The sequence below is a fragment of the Orycteropus afer genome, unplaced genomic scaffold (genome assembly GCF_000298275.1).
Source record: "Orycteropus afer afer isolate SDZICR_OR568_19922 unplaced genomic scaffold, OryAfe1.0 scaffold00243, whole genome shotgun sequence".
Classification (NCBI taxonomy): Eukaryota; Metazoa; Chordata; class Mammalia; order Tubulidentata; family Orycteropodidae; genus Orycteropus; species Orycteropus afer.
The window spans coordinates 1,672,507-1,685,564 of record NW_006921830.1 but is presented as its reverse complement, the minus strand read 5'-3'; positions in this window follow the sequence as shown (position 1 = coordinate 1,685,564).

Genomic DNA, 13,058 nt, shown 5'->3' with positions numbered 1-13,058 from the left:
CTACTGAGGCTGACAAACCAAAGGTCAACAAGTAAAAACGCACAGTCCCAATGTTACCAAACTACACACACACAAAAAAAACTAAACGCACTGCTGTAGAGAAGGACCTGACTCATAGCAACCCCTCCTTGGGTTTCCGAGGCAATATCACTATGGAAGTAGCCTGCCCAACCTTCCTTCCAGGGATTGGCTGGTGGGTTTGAACCTCCAGCTTTCTGGTTAGCAGTCAAATACCTTATGCCACCAGAGCTCCCACCAGGCCGTTAATTCAAGTCCTTTGAAATCTCCAAGAGTGTCAAAACATAGCAGACTACTGAACGAAGACTCAGCTAGATGCAAGGTTCAAGTGGACCAAAAAGCTATAGACCGTGCTCAAAGCTGCTTCTTATATACTGGAAGTAGACCACATCACTAAAACAGCTATTCAGCTGCTCCCGTAGATTCCACCATGGAACTGATTGCCAGTATCACCATGGGGAATAACTACATCCACCTGCCCAGACACTCAACCAGGCCCAGCCAAGTTGACAATAACTTTAACTACTCCTCAGAAGGAAGATGGGGCAATCTACTTCCATAGTGATACTGCCTCGGAAACCCAAGGAGGGGTCGCTATGAGTCAGGTCCAACTCGACAACACATAACAACGACAACAACAACACAGGTAAGGTGCTTAATAAGATGTAGTTAGATAGTTATCCACATTCTCTCAATGTCACAGGCATTCAGATGATGCTGAGCAATTTTCTATTAAAGTTAGTGACTTTAGAACTCCCCACCTTGACCAAGAAGTTTAACATACTGCCTCAGGTCCTGAGCACTTTAGAAGATAGGAGTTTTCAAGCCAGCTGTGTTATAGAAGCAGTTTAATTCCTTCAAAATTATCAAGTGGGTTTGCATGTGTTGATGTTTAGCATGGTTCTCAAGAGATTTGTTCAAAAGGAAATTCTGCTAGGAGGATCTTTGCCCATTTCCTGTTCAGGTCCTTTCTCCCAACCACTCTCCAGGACATTCATCTTGTAATACATTTATTTTGCACAGCTGTATCTCTCAGAATTCTGGCCACAGCTCTGAAATCCACTGCTGCATTTGTGCTGAGGCCACATCTCCGGTTCTAGTCAGTGATTGAGCACTCTAGGGATTCTGAGGCAAGCTCTGGAGTATGCAGGAGTCCTCTGATGGTAGATTTTGACATCAGGACTCCTAGATGGACTTGCTGAACTTCCTTAGTTGGCACAGGGTCTAGGACACTCCCACCAATTTTCTTTCCTTCTCTCCTTCACTGGAATTCTCCTGCAATCTCCTTTGCAGGTGTTTCCCTAATAAATCTCTTGCACATCCTATCCCATTTTGGTGTTTGCTTCTTGGAGGGCCTGAAGGTGTTTGTTAATCACCTTGTAACTAATTGTCTTCATCTTATTTACTTTGGACATATTAGGAGGGACCAGTCTCTGGAGAAAGCCATCAGCTCTTAAAGCAAACAGTTGGCAGAAAAGAGGAAGACCTTCAGCAAAATAGATTGACACAGTGGCTGCAACAATGGACTCAAATAAAGCAATGATTGAGGCCATGATGCAGGACCAGGCAGCATTTAGTTCTGCTGGACTCTCTCATGGAGAGTTGGAACCGACTCCAAGGCACCTAACAACAGTTTGTTGACTGATTAACTGTGTCTCACTGAATTGTTGAGCTCTCCTACTGAAACAAAGGAGCACAATGGTTAAAGCACTTGGCTGCTAGCCAAAAAGTCAGTAATTTAAACCCACCAGCCACTCCATGGGGGAAAGATGTGGCAGTCTGATTCTGTAAGGATTTACAGCCTTGGAGACACTGTGGGAGAAATTCCACTCTGTCCTAGAGTGTCACTATGAGTCAGAATCAACTGGACAGCAGTAAGTTTTTGTGTTTTTCTTTGTTGTTGTTGTTTTGTTTTGTTGTTTTTTTGGTTTTGGTTTCCGTTGGAATGATCAGGCTAGTCTCTCTACACAAACTTTGTTTACATAGTTTAAAATGCTTCCCTAGCTTAATGTAGGTAGAGATTTGTTTATAAAGCTAACAATGAGTCTCCCTTTCTTGTATCTATATTTAATCACTTACTTATGGTAAGGCATAAGAGATTCTCAGGAATAGAACTCAATGTTTGGGGATAAGACATGACCAGCACATTTATCCCAGGGAATGAATAGAAGCCAGATTAGAATGGGCACTGAGCACCACCGAGGGAGCAACCAGCTGTGAGACAGGTGCCAATGGGCCACTGTCATTTGAAACTGCCCCTCCTAAGAAGCCCTATAAGTGTTTGCTGGCCCCAGGGAAAGTGTTGTGTTTGTGTAAAAGTAAAAGCACTGCAGCACCTCTGAGCCCAAGCAACCTTCTTGTGGGACCCTGGTGGTTGTTGTTCTGACTCCTAGCAATCCTATATGACAGAGATGGCTACATGGGATTTCCTAGGCTAAAAGATTGGAATTGTCAGGGATTTCGTTTTACTTGGATCCACAGTCAATACCCATGGAAGCAGCAGTCAGCAAGTCAGACATTATATTGCACTAGGAAAATCTACTCCAAAAGACCTCTGTGAAGTTTTAAGAAGCAAAGATATCACTTTAAAAACTAAGGTGCACCTGACCCAGGCCATGGCATTTTCAATCACCTCATATGCATGTCAAAGCTGGAAAATGAATAAGGAAAATTGAAGAAGAGTTGATGCCTTTGAATTGTGGTGTTGGCAAAGAATATTGAAAATACCGTGGACTGCCAGAAAAATGAAGAAATCTGTCCTGGAAGAAGCACAGCTGGAATGCTCCTTGGAAGCGAGAATTGCCAGGCTTCATCTCACCTACTTTGGTCATGTTGTCAGAAGAGACCACTTCCTGGAGACGGATATCATGCTTGGTAAAGCAGAGGGTCAATGAAAAGGGGGAAGACCCTCAATGAAATGGATTGACGCAGTGACTGCAGCAATGGGCTCAAGCATAACAAGGATTGTGAAGATGGTGCAGGACTGGCCAGTGTTTCGTTCTGTTGTGCACAGGGTCGCTGTGAGTCAGAGCCAATGCAATGGCACCTAACCACCATTACTACTACTACTGCTACTAATCTATACAGGAGCAGATTGCCAGGTCTTTCCTTCTGTGGAGTGACTGGTGGGTTCAAACCACCTGCCTTTCAATTAGTAGCCAAACACTTAACCACTGTGCCATGAAGGCTTCTTGGGACTCTGGTAAGAATGTAAGCTCCAAGGAAACCTAAAAAATAAACCTGCTGTCGTCGAGTCAATTCTGACTCATAGCAACCCTTTAGGACAGAGTAGAACTGCCCCATAAGGTTTCCAAAGCTGTAAATCTTCACAGAAACAGATTGCCACATATTTTTCCCACAGAGCAGTTGGTGGGTTTGAACAGCCGAACTTTTGGTGAGCAGTTAACTGCTTTAACCACTACACCACCATGTCTCTGGAAACATTGAATATGCGGTAGCCTTACGGGCCGAAATGCAGAGCAAGCAGTATTTCCTGAGCTGGGTGGGCAGCTTCGGTGGTGTGTGTGTTAACCACCTGAAAGAAGCCACTGAAAAGAGGCTTGGAGGTGAGCAACAGCAAAAATACAATCGATAACTAAGGGAGTGAGAACAGCTTATGCTGTTTCTTAATTGATTCTTAAACGAAGTGTGCCCCTCCCTGAGGGCTCCTTAAGATATTCCATATGGATGGAACCTTGAAAAGGGGCAGAGGGACAGATGTTTCAAATTTCATTGATGAGGGCTATCAATCTAAGTAAATAAAAATATGCACATTAATTTGACTATGGTTATGCTCTATATCATTCCCTGATGAAATTCAGGGGTATTTGAGTATGTAAGCAAAGTGAAGAACTGAGACAATTATTTTGATAACTTAAAACAATTTTTACTGATTATCTGAGTTCTCTGTTTTCATGTGGATAACAATTGGGCTCCAGATTATATGTTTTATTATCTAAATTTTCTATTTCAAGTGTAAGTGGGTGCATTTAAGTGAGTGCAAAGAAATATGTTAATAGGCCTATTTTTATCAATGCAGAAAGGGTATCTGGACAGAATTACAGAGATTCTTATAAATCTGATGGTCCCCTTTGAACTGTAGCTTATTTCAGCTCTTGCAATAAGTGAAACACCTGTCTGTTCCAGATTCTAAAAGAAAGACACAGAATTATTGAGGTAGGTGTGATAGTATTATAATAGGTTTCCATACTCCCAGTGTTGGTCATTCTTTCTCATATGCAATTTCCAAGTTAAAGTAATAAACAATGGACACACTGCCATCATATCTGTGAAATACTTGCTTAGCAACTGCAGTAACATACTTGAATAAGGTATTTGCATTTACAGAAAAATAAAAGTTAGGTATGTGGTACATCTAACAGACCTCAACATGATGCAGAAACCGATTGCTCAGTGTTATTGTTATTGATTTTTTGTCTGTAGTTTTCAGAACAGATAAGATATATAATTATACATGCACAAATAGGTACACTGAGGAAGGTCTCCCTCTCTGTATCCCTTCTGGGAAGAAATCAGTGCTACCAGTTCCTTATGTACTCTTCCAGAGATTCAATATGACTTTTAATGATTTTAAAAGTTTCTCTGTATTTGCATCAATAGAGCCATTTTTAGATGGGCACGCCTCTTTCCAGATGGTTATTTTGTCCCCACATACAAACATGCACATGTACACACATACGCACACACAGGTTAGGCAAAATCTCTACAGATTTGAAGAATAACATAACAATGGATTTATCCTTGGCTGTAAATAGGATCTCTGGTAGTGCAAGCACTCAGCTGGTAACAGAAGGATTGGTGGTTTGAACCCAGCTGCTGCTCTCTGGGAGAAAAGACTTAGTAATCTGCTCTTGTTAAGATTACAGCCTAGGAAACTCTGTGGGGCAGTTGTACTATGTCCCATAGATTCAGTATGAGTCGATATTGACTTGACAGCACAAAATAACCACAAATAAATAGAGGAGAAAAAAAAAAAACCCTCAAAGTTTATGGAATTCATGACACCTAAACAACTTAAACTTTGTCTCACATACTTTGAACTTATTATTAAGAGGGACCAGACCCTGGAGAAGGACATAATGCTTGGTAAAGTCAGGGACAAAGAGGAAGGCCCCCAAACAGATGGATTGACATAGTGGCTGCAACAATGGACTAGAACATAACAAAGGTTGTGAGGATGGTGCAGGACCAGGCAGTGTTTCCTTCTGCTGTATGTAGGGTCACTATGAGTCGAAAACAACTCAATGGCCCCTAACAACAACAACAACCAACCTTATGTTTGAATATTTTTGATTGAAAAGTTTCTCATGGCAGTGTTTCATTTTTAAAAGTGGAGTTGTGCTTTGGAGATAAGCACAGTTATATAGCAGCTTGGCCTCCACATTCTGGGTGTGTGTATAGAAATTTCCATACAAAATTGCTGTACATTTTAAACCATTTTTCTCCTGGTCCATTACTTTGCAGGAGTAATTTGAGTAGGCACTGATGATGATAAACACCACAGTTTAGAAGATGTTAAACCAAGCTTATCAGAGCTCACATAGAGAAACAAATTAGGCAAACTGAAGTAATTTGAGCTAACGAAGTTTGATACTAAACATCCAGTTCAATTAAGCTTCAGATATTTGCTTGGGTTCTTGCTCCATAAGGCAGTAAGGAACTGCTAGTTAAAGGACAAGGACTGAAGTATTAATTGACAGGACAGATCCATTCAGTGCTTCATGGGACACATTTTTCAGGCCTTACTGTCTGAGGATCATATCATAGTACAGTGAAGAGAAAACAGCTTTTGCATTTTACAGAGATGCTGCTTACTGAAGGAGCTCTAGTGGTGTAGTAGTTAAAATACTCTACTGCTAACTGAAAGGTTGGAGGTTCGGATCCACCAGCCACTCTGAGGGAGAAAGATGGGGCAGTCTGCTTCCATAAAGATTTACAGTCTTGGGCTCTGTCCTAAAGGGTCGTTATGAGTTGGAATCAACTTGATGGCACTGGGTTTGTTTTTCAGTTTCTGCTTATTGAGAACCCCAAGAGTTCCAGTATTCCAAAGACTTGGCATGAAGAGAATTTGGCCAGCCTTCTGGATGAAAACTGTCTATAAGAAAATGGGCATAATTTAGATGGAATGACTTCCATGGATGGATGGCAAGCACAGTGGAAAGCCAGGAGACCTGGAAAACCCAATCTTGGTTCTAGCTGTGTTTCACACTCTGGGTGAAAGGAAGGGACAGACAGAAAATTTCTTAGATCCCGACAATCTTTCTAATTCAAGCCAAGTTTTCCTCTTTGCTGACAGGAAGTCTTAAGTGTGAAAATGTGTGCCTGTGTGTGTGTGTTGTGTATATGTGCATGTATGAGCACATAATTGCATATGCATGTGCAAAGATTGAGGAGGGGAGATGGGAGGAACTAGGAAGAAATCCCCAACCTGGACCTCTGGGAATCTGGATAGAGAAGCATTTTCTTAAAGGCTTTAGCCTCATTGGTTAGGGTTAATATTTTTTCTAAAATTAATACAAACCACTATTTGCTGTAGTGGTGGTGGATGTGGGTGTCTCACTAGACATTTATCTGAGAAAACAAACCCTTACGTTCACCTTTACATATTAACCTCACCCACAGACTCAGACTGATGATGTCAACAATGAATGCCCTTCCCCCCTCTATGGCCAGTCAGCATCTCCACTACTGGCTTCTAGTCCCCTCCTCATCTTGTACACCCTATACTCCTACCCTGCTCATAACTTCCCACAAATGGACAATAATCTAGATTATTAATCTAAATATTTTTGAAGCACATTTTGGAACATATTTCCCTATCTGTGAATATTTAGTAATAAAATATAAATATACATGAATTACTCTACTAGTAGGGGCTCTGGTAGCATAGTGCCTAAGGCACTTGACTGCTAACGAGAAGGCTGGTGGTTCAAACCCACCAGCCACTCCTCAGAAGGAAGATGAGGCAATCTACTTCTGTAGTGATACTGCCTCGGAAACCCAAGGAGGGGTTGCTTTGAGTCGGGTCCGACTCCATGGCATATAACAACAACAATAACACAACTGTACTAGTAGTGCATATATATAATTGTGTATATTATACAATCTACACAAAATAGAAATTAAAATCGTACAAATCTAAGAAGTAGACATTTTAACTTTCCTGCCATACCCCAATGCTATGTCCTCCTTCCCCCAACTGCACACACCCCATTTCAGATAATACCACTTTAGTATATTGTAGGCAACATGAAATAGAGTTTAAATTAATGGTTTTGGTATCAGATTGCTTTGAGATTGAGCCTTGACTCTATCTTTTACCAACTGTGGGATCATGGGCAAGTTATCTAAATTTTCAATGCCTCTGTTTCCTTGTCTGCAAAATAAGAATACAGTCTGTCATGATGTTGTTCATAATTACTATCATCATATAGGTATCTTTCTTATTCTCCCCAAACATTTTTTTTTTAACTCTGGGTCTTATTTATTCATTCATTCATTAAATTAATTATCCTATAAATATTTATAGGAGGTGAAATTGTAGAGGGAGGCTTAGGAAATCTTATTTTGTTTATTTTCCATATGAGAGATAATACAGAATGTTTATATGTTGTTGATAGGAATAGTCCAGTAGAGGGCTATCATTTCAGTATAGTATGATAAACCAATTGAAAACCACATGAGTGACAAATTTTGCCAGATTTTGTATAGGAATTTTTATAGTGATATCATACAATGGATAGGAATACAAAACAAAACAAAACAAAACAACAAAAAATTATGCCATACCAATTATTCTCTTCTTACAAATTCCCTACGGATCCTAAGGGAGCCACACATAAGAAATATACATGAATTACTCTACTAGTAGGGGCTCTGGTAGCATAGTGCCTAAGGCACTTGACTGCTAACGAGAAGGCTGGTGGTTCAAAGCCACCAGCCACTCCTCAGAAGGAAGATGAGGCAATCTACTTCTGTAGTGATACTGCCTCGGAAACCCAAGGTGGGGTCGCTTTTTCAATTGGTTTATCATACTATGAAATGATAGCCCTCTACTGTACAAATCTACTTCTTAGATTTGTACGATTTTAATTTCTATTTTGTGTAGATTGTATAATATACACAATTATATATATACACTACTAGTACAGTTGTGTTATTGTTGTTGTTATATGCCATTATCTTTCTTATTCTCCCCAAACTTTTTTTTTTTAACTCTGGGTCTTATTTATTCATTCATTCATTAAATTAATTATCCTATAAATATTTATAGGAGGTGAAATTGTAGAGGGAGGCTTAGGAAATCTTATTTTGTTTATTTTCCATATGAGAGATAATACAGAATGTTTATATGTTGTTGATAGGAATAGTCCAGTAGAGGGCTATCATTTCAGTATAGTATGATAAACCAATTGAAAACCACATGAGTGACAAATTTTGCCAGACTTTGTATAGGAATTTTTATAGAGATATCATACAATGGATAGGAATACAAAACAAAACAAAACAAAACAACAAAAAATTATGCCATACCAATTATTCTCTTCTTACAAATTCCCTACAGATCCTAAGGGAGCCACACATAAGAAGTAACAAATAAAAAATAAAATACTACTTTGTTAATGATTGTTCCATCACCCATCTGTCAGTTTGTTGTACTGTTGGTGGCTTGCATGTTGCAGTGGCGCTAGAAGCTATGCTTCCAGCATTTCAAATACCAGCAGGATTCCCAATGGTAGACAGCTTTCAGTGGATCTTCCAGACTAAGATAGACTAGGAACAAAAGCCTGACAACTTATGTACAAAGCTGTCCAATAAAAGTCCTATGAATCACAGCAGCAGGTTGTCCTACTCATTCATTTGGGAAGTGTCATCAAGAAGAAGATAGCATGTTTGCTGAAGTGGAGGGCCATTAAGGGTGAGGGAGACACTCAATGAGATAGGTTGACACAATCACTACACAATAAACTCAAATATGCTTGTTATGGTAAGGATGATACAGAGCAGAGCAGCATTTTGTTCTGCTATACATAAGGTCACCATGACTTGATGGCAACTCTCAATCTCTAGCTATCTAATGGTTGTTCAAGTAACCAGTACTCCAGTTCAAAATGCTAATAATGGTTGGAGAAGATCCTACAGCTCAGACTTTGCCTCCAAGTCTTGCATCTAATTCTTGGAATCTTACCTTCTCCCAAACACCATGGGATGAAAGGTAATTGAAGTGAGCTTGCAAGCCTTGAGTCCACTTACATGTCTCCATAGACTGAAAGATAGAAGCAAGAGAGCAGGAGCTATGTATACTTCTATGTCACAGCACCCTACCCACTAATTAATGTGGCCCAGTCAATGTCTTCAGTTTCAATAATTCACATTAGTGACTCTTCCTCCATTGAAGGGGCAGCTGTCAAGGATATGGGCAGAGGTGGTCATGAACTGGCAAGTTTCATTCACCCTGTACTGGTGGATGATTGTATTATTCTCCATGGGCAACTCATATCTAATTGGGAACTTCTGAAGACAAATGTCCTAATCCAAAGGCATGGTCTTCCTAGTGAAAATTTCAGACAGCAAGGCACAGAAGTGGGAGAAATGCTTGGGGTAATGCTCCTAAGCACTTCAGAACTCCACTTCATAGTAAACTGGTTCATGAAAAGATGGTCTTTTAGGGACCCTGGTACATAGGCAGGTTTATGTGCAGGTTCCTCAGTATAGAACCTCTCAAAAAAGTCTTTATGATACTTGTGTTCCTCCTTCCAGAATGCTCCAAATGAGCATTCTCTTTTCAAATGTCCCACAATTATCAAATCACTTGATTTTTATTACAAAGAAAGAATAATTGCTTCAGAATCCAGTGACCAGGCTTTTTGGGTAGCTCAAAGGAAATTTCATAATTCAGAATTAATTAGGCAAAGAGAGAGAACAGGGGGCATAATTTGGTGTATTAATTCATGTCAAGTTCAAACTCATTCCTTCTCTGTTGCTAATGTGAATAATTATGCCATTTATCCAAGGCAAGGGGAGAGCTATTGTGACTGCAACACATTTCTAATGCAAATAAAGGAAAATGTCACATCTCTCCTTCAACTAATGCTCTGAAAGGAGCTACATAATAATAGTAGTTTTATTTATTTATAGGGCAGAAATTCTCTAGAGCTCAATAAAGTATAGGATAAGCAAAATGCTAGTTAAAGCAAAAAAGTAGAATTTTTTTTTTTTTTAGCTAATTCTGAAACAAAATATTAGAAGGGAAAATGAACAAGAGAAGCTGAAAAGTTAAGGAGGGCTTGCAAAGGGTTGAAAGGTAGAGGCAGGGATATGGCTTTTTCATATCCTTCTTCCTTCTGTCACATGCCTTCCTCATTCTGACTCAGATGGGTAGCAATCTGGAGGAATAAGTTCTATACACACTTGTTATTGTTGTTTCTGTTAGGTGCTGTTGAGTTGGTTCCAACTCATAGCAGCCCTACGTACAACAGAATGAAACACTGCCTGATCCTGTACCACTTGCACAATCATTGCTTAATCATCCTCTGAAGTGACTCCTAAGTCCACAAGTACATGCTTTGCTGTCAAGGAAATGCAGATTGGCCTGCCCCCTCCCCACCGCAGATGTCCTGGGAGTTCATGCAGCTAGCTTATTGAGTACAGGATTGGGGGAATCTGTATTATTCCCCATCCACACCCTGTTAGGATGGTCCTGGGTTGGTGATGCATGGGATGCCCTGTGTATGGCGTTTGCAGCTTCACAATATTGAAGAGGAGACCAACTGATATTATAGGAGGGCAGCTCTATATCCCTCTGGGGCTAGAAGGAACAGGGCCAAGACCCACCCTAGGCAGCGACCCAAGGTCCAGGAATAAGGGGCAGTGAGGAGCAGTCCTCATTGCCCTGACCATGGCCCTTCTACAGAGACCTGTGCTGCTCTGGGCACACACATAGCCCTGCCCATGCCTACTAACTGGACTGGAGAGTACACACAATATCTACAAAGAGAGAAGAGTTGGGATATTGGGCAAGACCTCCTTAAAAGTCCCCAAAACATAGCACAGTATCTAACATATAATAGGAACTCAGTATGAAATTGAATAAAATACTCCAAGTCAGCCTCTCTTCCTCTCTCTCTTTTTAGACTTGGATTTTTTTTTATATTTATTTATTATGATTTGGGTGAAAGTCCACAGAGCAAATTCACCCTCCATATAGCAGCCCACATACACCCTGTCTCATGACATTGACCACAATCCACCCCAATGCAACTGCTCCCCTCCCACCTCCCCCTGACAGTTACCTCTTCCCTGTGTCCATCCCTCCATGCACTCCTGCCCCCGAGCTGTCTCCTTGTGCATAAACAGCCCTTCTCTCTCCCATGATTGTTCTCTCCAAGGAGTGTATCTCTCCAAGGAGTGGGTTCAATTCCAGACCTGAAGGGCAGCGAGGGACCATAGTCTCAGTGGTTCCACCAGGCTCTATCAGACCAGCATAGTGGCTAAGACACTTGCCTGCTAACCAGACGGCTGGCGGTTCAAACCCACCAGCCACTCCTCGGAAGGAAGGTTGGGCAATCCTACTTCCGTAGTGATACTGCCTCGGAAACCCAAGGAGGGGTCGCTATGAGTCGGGGCCGACTCGATGGCACATAACAACAACAACAACAACTATCAGACCAGCAAACTTGGTCCCCCTTTTTTTTTTTTTTTTAATCTCTTGCATAGATCCCCCTCCAGATGGTTGACAGTGGTAGCCAGGCACCATCCAGCTCCGCCAGTCTCATAGTCGTACAGGCTGCGGATCACATGGTGAACCAGTCACTAGGACCAATTGTTTCCATGAATCTTTAGTTTTCTTCATTCTTCTTTGCTCTGGACAAGGAGAGACCCATCATTGATACAGACAGCTGCTTGCAAGCTCCTAAGATCCCAGTCATTACTCACCAAACTAGGAGGTGGAACAATGTTCTGTGTAGTGTATTATGCAAATTGAGCTTGATGTCCCCTTCAACTGTGGTCCCAAGCCCACAGGTTCAACTACTTTCTCCCTCTGAGTAGCTGGCTGTGACCAAGAAATGACTACAAACTTGTCCCTTGTCAGCTCTACTATACACCTGGGAATTCTTAAAGAACATACAAATACACTCATAGAATCATTATCTGCCAACCCTATACATGGTCTTGGGTACACTCCCTGCTGGGTAGATATACTTAATAGTTCAACCTGTTCACCCATCTATCCACCCATATATCCGTGTTTGCCTTCACTGACAACGCAGTACTGTATGTGCAAAAGAGTTCATCTTTGTTGTCTGCACCTCCCATGCACCTCTCCATGTCTTCCTCTTCCTCAGTGTCACCATGTTGATCACTCATATTTGGTACATTGGCCTTCTCTTCACCCAAATCAACACTTTATCTATCTAAAGTGTTCCCTCCCCTCCCCTCCCATCCCTGGTAACCAACAAATAAAATTTCCTTCCATATATAAACCTTTCCTTGACTTTTACAATAATGGACTAATACAATATTTGTCCTTCTGAGATTGACTTATTTTCACTCAGTATAACGTCCTCAAAGTTCATCCACATTATGCAGTGTTTTACAAATTCTACATTATTCTTTAGGGTTGCATAGTATTCCATTGTGTGTATGTACCATAGTTTGGTTATCCATTCCTCAGTTGATAGACATCTAGGTTGCTTCCATCTTTTTGCTCTTGTAAATAGTGCTGCGATGAACATGGGTGTGCATGTCTGTTCTTGTCATGGCTCTCACTTCTTTAGGATATATACCTAGTAATGGATGGCTTGGTCAAATGGTATTTCTAATTCCAACTTTTTAAGGAATTGTCATACTGCTTTCCACAGTGGTTTTACCATTTTACAATCCCAGAAGCAGTGTATGAGAGTCCCAATCTCTCCACAACCTCGCCAGCATTTGTTATTTTCTGTCTCATTGAACTTTGCTACTAGTGCTGGAGCAAGATGGTATCTCATTGTTGTTTTGATTTGCATCTCTCTAATGGC